This window comes from Vulpes lagopus, chromosome 1 (genome assembly GCF_018345385.1).
Source record: "Vulpes lagopus strain Blue_001 chromosome 1, ASM1834538v1, whole genome shotgun sequence".
NCBI classification, from domain to species: Eukaryota; Metazoa; Chordata; class Mammalia; order Carnivora; family Canidae; genus Vulpes; species Vulpes lagopus.
The window spans coordinates 80501945-80516087 of NC_054824.1; the positions used below are offsets into that span (position 1 = coordinate 80501945).

Genomic DNA, 14143 nt, shown 5'->3' on the forward strand with positions numbered 1-14143 from the left:
AGCTGATAGCAATACAGAGAAAGGACATCTTCCGCAGAGTGTTTCTCTTTTATTTTTTTACTTTTTGATGTTTGTGAATTTTTTCCCCCTTTTATTCAACAGAAGCTGAGCTGGGCCAGTTTCAGTTACCTATGAGCCGCTTTCACTTGTGATAAATAACCAGTATTTGTATTTATGCAGTGCCTGCCAAGCCCTTCTGCTCCCATTGACTCATGAGTCACTACGATATTCGTTTACAGTAGAAGTGGCCAAGGGCTAGTCGAGAAGGGGGCTAATATGAAGTGTGGGCTGTCAACTGTCTATCTAGTAGTTTTTTAGAGGTGGTTGGTAGACTGCCTTGAGACACAGAGACTGATTCTCTTCAAGTTCTGTGGGATATCTGCTTGCCCTATTGGAAAGCTGCGGGGCATCAGACATTGGGGGATCCCAAGCAGACAGGGCAACCCTTTCTTTCCCTTCCTTCCAAATGGGCACTCTGGCCGGGGAAACAGATTCAGGAGGGACGTGAAAGGTGAGTTGGAGAGGAAGCCAGAGCCCGGGGGGACCAGGAGACAGTGTGAGCAAAAGGCTGCCCCAGTGACAGGAGGAAAGGAGGGAGCCAGAGGATGGAAGGTACGCAGGCAGGGACAGCGCAGGAGACTAGCGACTGCTTCCCTGAGGGCCATCCCTGCTTTCTACAATACATTTAACTGTAAAAAAAACCTTTTTTGTTTTCAGCTAATAAAGGAAAGGGAGTCCTTTCTGATGTTCTCATCCAGAGTCCTTGAGAATAACCCTATGACTCTGACCTAATCTTTTAGAAACATGCACACTTTCTGCCCTGAAAGAAATGCAGCACTTTTATGAAAGAAAATGCAATTTTGGGGAAGATTGCTTGGGTTCTTAACCTCCGAGTAGCTGGGAGGCAGGGGACTCACAAGGATTTGGTATGGTGAGCATACATCCTAGCCAGAGGTCTAGAAATCTGTCCCTCTTCGCTGAAGTACAGCCATCAAGGGGTCTCTGCTGCCTAGAGCCCCGGCTGGTCCCGCTGCTGGACCCCAAAGTCCCACTATCCCTGTCAGCCTCCTTGGGACTGCAGAACCCAGGACTTAGGGGGTGACAGCGATCCTGTGTCCTGATCTCTCTCTTCCTCTCCACTTCCCTCTTGCCTCCTCCTTCACCTCCCTCCTGGTTCTCTGGATTCTAGCTCTCGGTGACTCCAAATTCAATCATCTGGGGGGAAAGACAGAGGGCCTACTGTGTCCCCCTGGCTGAGTGCTGCCCCTTTAAAATCAACCTTCAGGGCAGCCCCGGTGGCCCAGCGGTTTAGTGCCTGCCTTCAGCCCAGGGCCTGATCCTGTGGACCCAGGATTGAGTCCTGCGTGAGGTTCCTGCAGGGAGCCTGCTTCTCCCTCTGCCTGTGTCTCTGCCTCTTTCTCTCTGTGTCTCTCATGAATAAATAAATAAAACCTTTAAATAAAATAGAATAAAATCAACCTTCAGTTGTTGGGGGGAGTTGAAGGGGAGAAGAGAGAACCAGGTCTTCTGCTTTTCCTCCCAGAGATAAAAGCTATTCTTAGCAAGTAAAATCGGCTTGGCATTTGGGGAGCCTGGCTTTTCTCTCCTTTCCGCCCCGGGGGTTTTGCCATTGCCCTGCCTCTGCCTCCTGCAGAGAAGATGAAGGGGAGGAAGGGATGGAGGAGGAGGGAGGCTCGCCTGGTCCAGGTGCAGTGCCCTCAGCCCAGCCCCAGAAGGCCGGTGTCATTCCAGGGGTCATTTTGCAGGCCAGAAGACCAAGGGCCAAGCGAGCTCGGTCTAGGCCTTTCCGCAGCCCCTGGCCTGTGCTGGGGAGGGCGGGCAGGGGGTGCGCTCAGCCTGCCCCCGCCTGCGCCCCCACTGGGGCGGGGCCCTCCCTGGGCCTGGAGCCCGGGGAACCCATCCGGGCATTGAAGACCCAGCCTCGGGGCAGCCCGGGTGCCTTCAGCCCTGCTCGTGATCCCGGGGTCCTGGGAGTCCCACTCCCCTGCAGGAACCTGCTCCTCCCTCTGCCTGTGTCTCTGCCTCTCTCTCTATGTGTGTCTCTCATGAATAAGTAAATAAAATCTTAAAAAAAAAAAAAAAGACCCAGCCTCAGACACCAGGCTTCCGAGACACCAGGATCTCGGGGAATTACAAGGAAGCAGGCACGGGGGCTGCAGAGCGGGTGGGCAAAGCCCGGGACAGGTGGCCCGCTCCCGCGGCGCAGGGCCGCAGTTCCGCGGCGCGGCCGGCAGGGGGAGCTCGGGCCGTGTCGGGCCCAGCCGCGGCCCCTCTGCTCTCTCTGGGGTTCTCGCCCCGGGGGTGGGGGGGCGGGGGGGCTCGGTGCACGGGCTCGGTGCGGGGCGGCCTGCTCCTCACTCTCGGGGCCCCGCTGGCACCTCGCAGGGCACCGACTTCATAGGCCTCCCTCTGCCCCCCGCCCCCTCCCCCACACTGTCTTCTCGGCCTTGGCCTCCCTTTCTCAAGCTCTCTCAGGAGCCCCGTCTGTGACTCCGGTTCCCTCGGAGTCTGTGTTTCTGTCTGTGCTGCTTCCGAGCTCTGGGGATCGTCCAGTGCACGAGAACGCGGGGAAGCGAGCGAGCCCGTCTGCAAGCCGAGCTCCGCAGGACGGTGATGCTCAGACCACGATGGATGCTGCGCGGGCTGCGCATCCCCGGTCTCTGACTCCAGGCCTGCGCTCCCCACCCCCAACCCGTGCCCCCCAGTAGCTGTCTCCTTCCCTGGCCAACTGCACAAGGTCTTCTTCCAGGCAAGATGCCCGCAGCAGAACAGCTGTAGCTCTTGTGGCTCAGTACTTTGTTTCTTAGGTAGGACCCAGGCCCCTCATTTCCAGAACACCCTGGAACTCTGGTGGGATGAGGGGCTGAGAGGCGTCCAGGGAGAAAGGGGAGAGACTCAGCTTTGCACTCTGCCTAGAGCCTCTCATTACCCAACATTCAGGTGCTTGGCTGTATCTGGTCCACTCTGCCAGAGTATCTTCATCCACGGAGACTTTCTTTCATGTCTTTCTTTCCAGACTGACCCTCAGGGCCTGGCCAATCTATCACACAATCTGGGCCCATCTGACCCTGTGGAGGAACAGAGATTCAATTCTTTGTATCTGGGCTTTTGAGCCCTGGAGAATTAAGAAATGCAATCGAGCGTGTGTTTTAAGGTTCTAGAACATCCCATGAGCGTCAAGAAGCTCCCCCAGCTTTTGAAGGAAGGCAGCTTTGCTTGAGCCCGGAGCATGTACAGTGTCTGGATGGCTCCTGGGGCAGTGATGCTCAACAGAAGCTGTTTCAGTTTCAGTTTCCCCATATTTGGGGACTATGGTGGTGGTGGCCAGGCATCCTCCTCATCCGACATATTGTGGTCCCTACCTCCAAACCTATTCTGTTCTATCCAGGTTCTCATTATTTTTCAAGATCCGAATCATATGTGTCCCTGAGAGGCGGGTTCTAATATTAGATCTGGTAGGATGACATACTCTTCAGTCTGAGCATTTTAACTTCCTTTAAGCTCCTGGATTCAAGGAAAGTGGTGGTGTTAGGATCTGATCACACTTGTCCCTGCCCTGCTCAATTTTGGTAACCATCATCATTTCCTAGTTCCAGAACCCATTTGGACCAAGTTTAAGACCAAAGTAGGGACTAAGAGGGCAGACAGGCAATGCAGTGCAATCCAGCATTTAAAGACATTTACCCCTTGTTTGCCCTTGCTAGGCCCTGGCCATCCAGAGAGCCTGAACAAGACATAGGCCCTGTCCTCAGGGAGCAAATGCTTCTACTGGAAGGACCTGCTGTGTCTCTGAACCGGAATGAAAATGGAACTGCTGCAGAAAAAACCCCGTGCTGCAAAGTGCTAACATCATCAGGCAGGTTGCTTCTGCAGTGCAATCTATAATCTCTGTGACTTTCAGAACCAAAAGAATTGCTATATGACTTTCTAAATTAAGCTTTAGCATTACTTTGGAAATTAACAAAGCATTCCTTCCCACAGACACTGTTCCCAAATTAAACATTTTGTGCTTGTACAGCTGTTCAAATGTTGGGGAATTGAAGATGAAAAGGTTCTTAGGAAGGGAAGAGAGGTGGGTGCCTGGAAAGGAGAGAGGAACACTGCAGGGGAGTTCTTGGAGGGGGAGCTGGAGGTCAGGTAGCAGAGATTATAGAATGGTTAGAGAAGTTTATAACCCAGTTAGTGAGTACATAAAATGTTTTTAAATTATTAGGTCTAGATAAATGTAGGTTAAGGGGGCCCATTATGATCAAGTATTTAAAGGCATACATTTAAGTGGAAAACTTAGGGAGTGGCTATCCCCCACCTCTAATCAGTAGGAGCCGGAGGAAACAGAGGAAATAAACAGAAACAGTCAAGATGGTATTTTAACTGTGGGTCACTGTGAGGCCCACTTTTCAAGATTTGACAACAGTTCAACACTAGAATGGGCCACAGAGGATGGCTGGGCACTCTCCCCTTGGGGTATTTATGGAAAGAACAGAGCCTTTGGGTTCTGCAACATTGCAGGTTTCATCCAGCGTAGAGAGAGACAGAGGCATGTCGTGGATGAGCTAGCTCCCCAGGTTCTCTTCTAGACGGGGAAAGACAAGAACTCATCTAGGATCAGAGGCCTTTCACAGCAGCTGGAGTGAAATGGACAGCTGGAAGGCCCACAGTCCCCACTGGCCCACCTCCCACCACCACACCAGAGCCTCTTGCATTAAGCCACCTCTGTGTCATTTGTTTCTTGAACTTGTCCCTAGATCTTCCCTTGCAAAGATGTGAGCCATTTTGGCAAATGGTGTTTTAGAAAGCCCTTGCTCACAAAAATTCTGTCCGCAATATTTGGATTGGCCTGCATTATTTGGATTGGCTACCAGGCCTCTCATTTTCCACACAAGTCGTTTCCAACTTATCTCTGGGTCTCTTCCAGAGGGGCATGAATTATTTGCTGGTGATGTAACTTGAAACCCAGATTCCCCCTGGAAACCATTTTCTTTTTTTTTTTTTTTAATTAATTTTTATTGGTGTTCAATTTACCAACATACAGAAAAACACCCAGTGCTCATCCCGTCAAGTGTCCACATCAGTGCCCGTCACCCATTCCCCTCCAACACCCGCCCTCCTCCCCTTCCACCACCCCTAGTTCTGGAAACCATTTTCATCGAGGTTGGCTGGGTGTTAAGGAATGGAAACGGGGACTGGAGCACGAGAGAGTGAAGAGGTAAAAAAGAAAAAAAAAATTCCAGGTTTAGCCGCAGAGGATTTTCCAGGCAGCCAAGGGAGCAAGAGGCCCTGCCTTCAACAAACAAAGGCCGAAGGCCCCAGAGGCACAGAGCTATGCTGGACACTGGCTGCCTGGCTCCCCTGTGGCTCCAGGGCACAGCCCTGGCGAGACTGTCCTCTGGTCGTGGCTGTGCCCTAGACAAGCTGTTTATCCCTGGGCCACTTACCCTGTCTGGGTCCCAATCTATTATCTGCAGGAGGAGGATATTCATTAAACATCTCCAAGTTTCCAATAAACTCTATGTTCTGTCATTTTGTATGTCCTTGCCAATTGGTTTTAAAGATTAAAGACACCTTTCACCAGTATGGTGCTTTATATCTTCTACACACTTGTCCTGTTTGATCTTCACAATTATGCTCTAAGACAGGTATGACAGAAATTATTTTCCTATTTTAGAGATTAAGAAACTGAGGATCTGGGTGGTTAGACAGTATACCGTCCATGGACAAGTGGAAATCCAGGACTGCAGCTCAAGTCTTCCAACTGGAGCTCAGTTATTCATCTTTGTGAGGGGTCCAGTGTGCCTTTAAAATCAGATAGCTATGGATCATCTCTTCGGAAAGATAAACTTGAGATTTTTTAGATGCTTAAGCTCAACATAGACACCGGGTAAAATTCCCCTACCTTTGGCCACCCTGATGAATTTTTGCAAATGCATGTATGCCTTGCTTCTCTGACCAGATTGCAAGGTCCTTGGAGGTTCAGGCCATGTGTTTTCTCTTCCCTCCCACTCCCTCAGTGACTGTCGCAGAGCCAAACACCTAGCCAAGGTTGTTGCATTGCCAGGAAGAGGCCAGGCCAAGTAAAGAATGCAAACTAAGTAAGTGGGACAGATGTCTACTTCCACATTTGACCACTTGTCCTACAAGAACCGGTATCCTTGTACATGTTCTGCCCTAGACAGTCCTCTGTCTGCCACCCTAGTCCCCGAGTCCTAGAACACAGCACAGTTTCCCATGGTGGCAGCAGCAATATCCTCCTCCTCGACATGATTACCCAGGCACAAGATGGGCACATAGGCACGGAGAGACATGACCTCAGTGATCTCATACCCCAGGAATCTGATGTAAGTAAAAAAGGGAAACTGACTTCCTCAGCTGGGGAGGTAGAGGTGACTCCGTGGGAGCTTGAGAGGGAGGGTGGTACTAAAGTAGGAACAGCCTGGAGCATCTGAGGAAAGTGGCTGCGGACATCTGGGTGGCTAGAAGGAGAGAGTGGGAGGGGATGGTGGGCCTGGGGAATGCATCGATAAGGCTGAGCCCAAGGCCAGTGTAGCTTCTCTGACCACTTGTGCACACTTGGCACCAAGTCTCAGTGCAATCTTGCTTCATCTCCCTACAACTTTACCCAGTCCCTTCACCAGGACTACAAAGAGGAAACACTCAGTGCTAATCCAAAGGCAAGGACAATTGACTAGATAAACAGAGATGGCCCCAATTTAAGACCTTTGTCCCATGATTACCCTGCCATCTCTTTGGTATCCTGTATCTCAAGTCCTTATTTTCCCAGATGTGGTGGAGAAGGAAAAGGGTTCCAAGACTGTTGTAAGTGGGCCACTCCCAATAAATGAGACCATCCCTTGCCCTGGGGACTGACTCAATTGAACTTCACTGGTCATGAGAATCTGATTTTCTGACAAAGGAAGTCTCTGTCTCCCACCTTATAGATAACAATAACTCTACTATGAGAGGAATTCCAGGATGATAGAATATTAGAGAGAACTGGGACTCTGCAGATTACATATTAATCCAATGACTTCATTTACAGATGAGGGGACTTAAGTTATGGTGATGACATCAGTGTCCAGGCCACTAGGAAGTTAGTGAAAGGCTAACTAAAGAACCCAGAAGTCTTGACCTAATATCACACTAGCCCTTATCTTACCTACACCCGCCCTTTTAAATGCCAAAGGTTTTCACCCAAGGGCAACTCTGAGCAACCTAAAGGAAGGAAGGTCTGAATTTGTGAAACTTCTTTGTGGGAACTACTGTTCTTCAGGAGAACTTTTTATGTCGCAGCCAGCACTGGAGACTCTGTCCCTACCTGCAACCTGCAGGGAGACAACAGAAATTTCTGTCCTAAAAGCCCTTCTGGCTGCCAAGCCTGCCCCCTCTGGCCAAATACAGTACCTGATCTCACCCAGGTGGATCTCCACCCACCCCACAGTCCTGGTACCTCCTCCTGGAACAAACAGGGTGATGCCCTGTCAGGTACAGCATCTTGCACAGACACTTCATAAATGTTCTACAAGTAAATAACTAAGGTTCCTACTCTTCTATACTGCCTTCAGTTCACCATTTCCAAAAGCATCCAACAAACTTACCTTCAACCTATGGATCAAATCAAGTCAAATAAGCAGACATTAATTGAGGTATTATAATGTCCAGATGCTAAGCTCTATGCAAAGATATGTCTGTGTCCCAGGAGAACTGGGGAAAACCAGGTGATATTGCATTTTAAGTTAATACCACAAGGTAACAATACAAGAAGTGCCGTAAAGAAAAAAAAAACATTTGCAAAATTACTGGAGTAGATGATCTGTGCACTGGTACACAGAAAGAAAAAAAAAGAAAGAACACTGGGAATTGAACAGTCCAGGGAAGTTTCTGGAGAAGGAAAAAAAAAATCTCATCAGGACTTTGAAGAATGGGTATAATTCAGAGGAGTGGAGAGAAGGAAAGAGCATTCCAGAAATGAGGAACTGAGAAAAGACACACAAAAATAGAAAAATGCAAGTGCGTTGAGGGTAGTAAGTAATGCTAATTGCAGTAGCAGATGATGCTTATCATGTATCAGACACTGTTCTCAGCAGCTAACATTTTTTATTCTCTTGATTATCATGCAATTCAAATTATTACTACTATCATCACATTTTACAGTAGAGGAGACTGAGCCATAGAGAGGTTTTAAGTAACTTCTCTGAGGGCACCGCTGGTGAGAGGCTGAGCTGTAATTCCAGCACAGAGCCCGCAGTCAGCCTCTGCTTCTCTCACTGGGGCTAGAAGATTTCTTGGAAAGTTATGTGGGGAGCAGATCACAGAGGATCTGGAATACCATGTTACAAACGTGGCTTGGTTTTGTGGGTGGTAGGAAATCCTTAAAAGTTCCTGAGCAGAGAAGTACATCCACATTTAGGGTCTTAAGCGGAGACACACACAGGGAGGAATTCCTACGGACGCCTTGATATTTTTAAAAACTATAGAGAAATAAATTAGCCCATAGATAAAGATGTCCTTCCTTTTTATAAAGAACCTTGTCCGGAGTTACTTCCAGTGGCCTCTTAGATCTTAAACTACTAGGGGATCGATTGGTGGTACTGAGGGTGCAACTAAAATGCCAAACAGCCCTGAAATCTACCCAGGCTTGTACTCAAAAGCTAAGGGCCGAGACAGGCTTAGAGGATAGTGTTTATTTATTTTTTAATTTTTTATTTTTTATTTTTTTTGAGGATAGTGTTTATAGGGAGCTAGGAGACATCAGGTCGGGAGAGTGGGGAAGAATGGGGGGAAGATGTCAGACAACAAGTGAGATGAGAGGTCAGCAAAATGAGTTGGGACCTTGGGTGTGCAATTCAGCAATATCTTAGGCATGACTGAATCAAAGCTTCTGGAAGAGGAAAAAAATACTGTCAGTTATGTCCTTGATTATTTTGTAATAGCAGATGATCTCTTTAGTCACTTCCATCCTTTTATATGTTAAAAATGGAAAATCTTTTCTCACACACAGAATGCTTTTATTTCTTTTTCTTTTAGGACTTAATTTTGCTAATACATTCTATCAAGCACCATAAAGCTGAATTTGTTCTCATGACCATCCACTCTAACGAACGTGGGACAGATCAAGTAATAAGAACTCTGAAAGGCTGGTGATTGAAATAAGAGCATCTTTATATTTTCCAGGAACTGTATGTACAAAGAAGCCTGCTCAAACCAATAGAGTAAAAACATTAGATAATTTGATTTCTGAGCAGAGATTAGATAATTGTCTTGGACGGGACTTTGGGAATGGTCACAGGAGATGAGGCATCATCCTGTTGGGAGGATCTTTAGGGAATATTGGTTTTGTGTGAGTGTTGTTTGGCTCCTGAGTCACAAAACATGGGTTGTAGGACTGGCCTTCATCCAGGCTCCAGGAGAAAGTATGTATTTATCTTTGTGGTATTCAGTGTAACCATTGCCTTGATTTATGGCCACGCCTTCATGACCCCACTTTGGGAAATAGACTCCAAACCTGAGTTCCAAGCAACTGTCCACGCACAGGAAGCCGACAGATAAGCGATGTGGGGGTGGGTGAAATGGTTTGTGAATGCCCACATTTTGTTCCCTAAACATGTATTTTTGGTCGAAGAATGAGTTGATTAGTTTGTGTTTAAGTGAGGGCAAAAAGCTCTCTAATGTAAGGAAATCAAATGCTGTGTAGACATCACCCCTCCAATCACATGTGTGGTGTTGATAAACTGTGACTGCTGGTCTTTCCTTCCTTTGCTATCTTCTCAGCTGCTACAATTTGAGAAGGCTTAAGCCCGTGCCTGACGCTGAGTCACTGCTGGCTGGCGCCGTGTGTAAGGGGTTTGGATATAATTTACATTCCCAGACCCAAGTTCTAGGAACCAAGTTACTACTTCCAAGCTCCTGTGTTCACCCAAATCCTTCCCTTTCAGCCAGGTCTGGGGTAACTGCTCCCTAGAACTAACCTGGATACTACCTGTGTGGCTCCAGAGCTAAAGTTCTTTCTCTGTTGGCCCTTCCAATTCCCAGAGATTTGGTAAACTGTTACCCTGGTTTCCTCTCCTAAATTCTTACTTCTTGCCCTGCCTGGAAGTCTGCTGGTCCTTCTAGAACTAGATACCCCCTACGAACCCTTCCAATGTGCTTGTCCCTTCTCCCCACTAGCTGGGGTTTTCTGTGATGTCAGGTCATGGAATGATTGTGCCTTGGGACAGGGCACATTTGTCTTATTGGACCCTCATGACTGATTCCTGTTGACTTAATTCAATGTCTCTCAACATAAGTGGAAACTCAAAGGGGTATTTTTGATTGTCACAGGTTTTGGGAGGGGCGCTAGTGGCATTTAGCAAGAGGGAAGCCAGGATGCCATTCTCCAATCATTTGTGTACCACAAGCACCTTAACCAAGAAATGTCATGTGTCCTGGGTAAGCTTCACAACTCACTCTAAATGTTTGTGGAAACAAACAGGGAAACCTGTTTATAATTATCTGGATGTGGAACTCAATCCCATTTTACTTGGAAATACAATTACTTTTGCATAGTTTTAATAGACATAGAATTTTCCATAAATGCCCTCTAAGCATTTTTAAAGGAAGAGATTGTACTGTGTTTGGTTCAGAACTTTACCAGCAGAGTCACAATCTCAGAAAAGCACCTCACTGGCAGTGACGTTGTTCTAGGGGTTTGAGTTGCCAGCACACCTGTCTCTGTCTACATTTGTCTCTGTCACACTCACTCTGATCTTGAAGCAATGGACTCCTTCATTCCGTCTTCTAGTCATCCCCAAGCATTCATATACTCCAATACATTTTATTTTATTAAAAATTATTCCTCTCCTACCAGTATTTTTTCTTTATTTTGATACTTAGGACATTATATTGAAAATATGTGTTTAGGTAGTTTATTATCTATGAATTTCTTTTCAGGATAATAAATGGAGCTTAACAAAATGTTCATTTAAAATTAGGTCATTGGCTTTCCATGCTACCCAGGGAGGGGTCCATACAGCATTGTTCTATGTTCCTGTGATAACTTAAAGGGAAACTTCCACAATGTCTGCAGACCTTGGTGTCCTGCAAATGAAAGAGGAAGATATCATCAACTTCCCTGCAGCAGGAACCCACTTAAGTGGCACCAACTTTGACATCCAAATGGAACAGTACATCCAACAAAAGGAAAAGTGATGGCATCTACATCATAAATCTGAAGAGAATCTGGGAGAAGCTTCTGCTGGCAGTTCATGCCATTATTGCCATGAAAACCCAGTGGTCGTTAATGTCATATCTTCTGGGAATACTGACCAGAGAGCTATGCCAAAGTTTGCTGCTATTACTGGAGCCACTCCTATTGCTGGCTGCTTCACTCCTGGAAACTTTGCTAACCAGATCCAGGCAGCCTTCTGGGAGCCGAGACTTCTGGTGTTTACTGATCCCAGGGCTGACCACCAGCCTCTCACAGAGATTCTTATGTTAACCTGCCTTTCATCACTCTATGTAACACAGACTCTCTGCTGGGCTATATGCACATTGCCATCCCTTACAACAACAAGGGAGCTCACTCAGTGGGTCTGATGTGGATGCTGGCCCAGGAATTTCTGTGCATGTGTGGCACCATTTTCCCTGTGATCACCCATGGGAGGTCATACTGAGCTCTACTTCTACAAAAATCCTGAATACATTGAAAAGGAAGAGCAGGCTATTGCTGAAAAGGCTGTGACCAGGGAGGAATTTCAGGGTGAATGGACTGCTCCAGCTCCTGAGTCACCGATGAAATTGCATACTGGTCTGAAGGCATGCAGGTGTCCTCTGTGCCTACTCAGCAGTTCCCTACTGAAGACTGGAGCACTCAGCAGGCCACCAAAAACTGGTCTGCAACAACCACTGCTCAGACCACTGAATGGGTAGGAACAACCACTGAGTGGTCTTAAGCTGCTCTTCCACAAAGGCAAACAAAATGGAAATAAGGTTGAAGGAAAATAGTTTCTTAAAAAAATAAAAAATCAGGTCATTGGGTTTAATCAGATTAAGAATCCTTGACCTAAGTGGATATTGTAGCAAGAATGTACTGAAGATGAGGTCAGTGCCTTCCCAGCAGAAAGCTGTGGCTGCCTATTAAGAGGTCTCATGGGTAGTGTCCCTTTGAAAAACTGATCATCTTCTAAATTTTATTGTTTGTCTTCATCAGGAACTCAGCAGTTTCCAGAATTAAAGATCACTTGAATCAGGCAAATCCACGTGGTCACCTGTAGTCAACTTACAAATTTACATTGGAAGACATTTCTTCCCAGGGACTAAAAAGCTTATGCCTGCTGTCCAGGGCAGCCAGTCCTAGGAACAAAATGAGCATGAATGCTGAGCAAAGAGCACACAGGATACTGAAGAGAGATCAGAAGAGGCACTCCAATCCCACAGCAGAGCATACTTCTCCAGCAGCTTCAAAGGGCAGGGTCTCTCTTCTGCATGGTGCTTGGGTTTTAACTTTCTGTAGCCCCGTTGATTACTTCACCTTCTGTCCACACCTCCACTCACATTCACACAGTCTTCCTCCAGGCAATGTACAATTCAATTGATTAAATATGACATTCACATTCTGGACCTACCTTCCTCTCATTACACCAAATCGCCTACCTTGATTGGAATTTTGTGAGGTCCATGCATTTCAGTCTCTTGTTTTACTCCCACGTATGACTAATCATATCCATTGTCTGTGAATTTCACTAATTCAACTCAGAAGGTGACCTTACATCCATGATCTCCAAATTCATGGAAAGGCTGACTTTCTACTGTTGCCTCCATATCCTAATGTCAGAAATGAGGGCTAACTCCCTCTCAGACTCTTTTCCTGCTCTGCACTAGTCCCTATAGCTGGGACACTTCTTCTGATTCTTATCTCAACTTGAAGAAGAATAGTCCTACCTCCCTTCAGCTTCCCACTGACCCCTTTCTGCCCCCAGCCACCCTAGGTGGGAAACTTCTAGCATAAATCAAGCTGGAGACCACCTGAATTATGACAGTAACTGATTATGAGTCAGAAGAAATAATACAAGCTTCAGGGTATTTGTTTTGTGGGTTGAGGGGTTGATTTTTTGCTTTGGTTTGTTGCTTTTGGTTTGTTGCTTTTGAATAACGTTTCCTCAAGCTTTTCATGTCAATCACCCAAACCCTCTCAGTCCTTATTAGTGTTTTCTGTGCTCTTTGACTTCACAGAGCTAAAACTTCCATTATTACATTTGCATCAGTAAGAACTTCACTTTACCTTTAAAAGGTTGCAGCCCATCTTTCATTAAGCTTGTTGACTGAGTATGAAGAAGCCTCCCTCACCAAATCAAGAATTTATGCTAGTGTATTTCTGTAAGGTTTTAATTTAATGCCTTCCATTCTTCTCCATTAGAAGAAGATGGCAGTAAATATAGCACAAGTTCATAATTTTCTCTAGGAGTTTTTAAATATTGAATGAACATTAAACTGAAATTTAACTGTAAGAAATATCTGAAATTGTACCGCATTTATTCATTCATTCAATTATTCATTACATGAACATTACATTAAGCATCCATCATGTGGCAGACACTGTATTAGGCATTGGAGATAATAAGATAGTAAGTCATGGTTCCAATTCTCAAGGAATTCCCAGTTTAAACAAGGAGAGACAGATATGTAAAAATAAAATTTCAATTCAATATAATGGATACTACTAAGGAAGTCTGATGAAAGTTCAGTGGTAGCACAAAAAAACTAAATGATCAACTTCAAAGGAGAAAGGCTAGAGATGGTTCACAGAGGAAGGTACTTATACTGAGTTTTGAAGGAATGGTAGAAATTTTCCCACTAGACATAGGAAAGAGGAATATTTCAGAAAGATGGAAGAGCATTTGCTAATGTGCACAGGCAAGTAGCAACAATGCAGCTTCTGGGAACTGGAAGCAGTTTGATGGGTCTGGTGCCTAAGATAAGACCTCATAAAGATGAGGCTAGAAGGGCTAGATCCTAAATGGCCTTGAATCCCCTGACAAAGGGTTTGGATGTTATTCACTTGTCAGTGGACAGTAATTAATGAGTGCTAAATGGGGGAGTGACACAATCATAACTGTGTTAGATAAGATCACATTGGATTCCATGTGGATGG

The 14143-nt window shown here is 46.2% G+C and overlaps 1 pseudogene; it reads left to right on the plus strand.

Moving 5' to 3' along the window:
• Positions 1–6181: 6181 nt before the first annotated feature.
• On the plus strand, positions 6182–13492 carry LOC121499943 (annotated as a pseudogene).
• Positions 13493–14143: the final 651 nt, after the last annotated feature.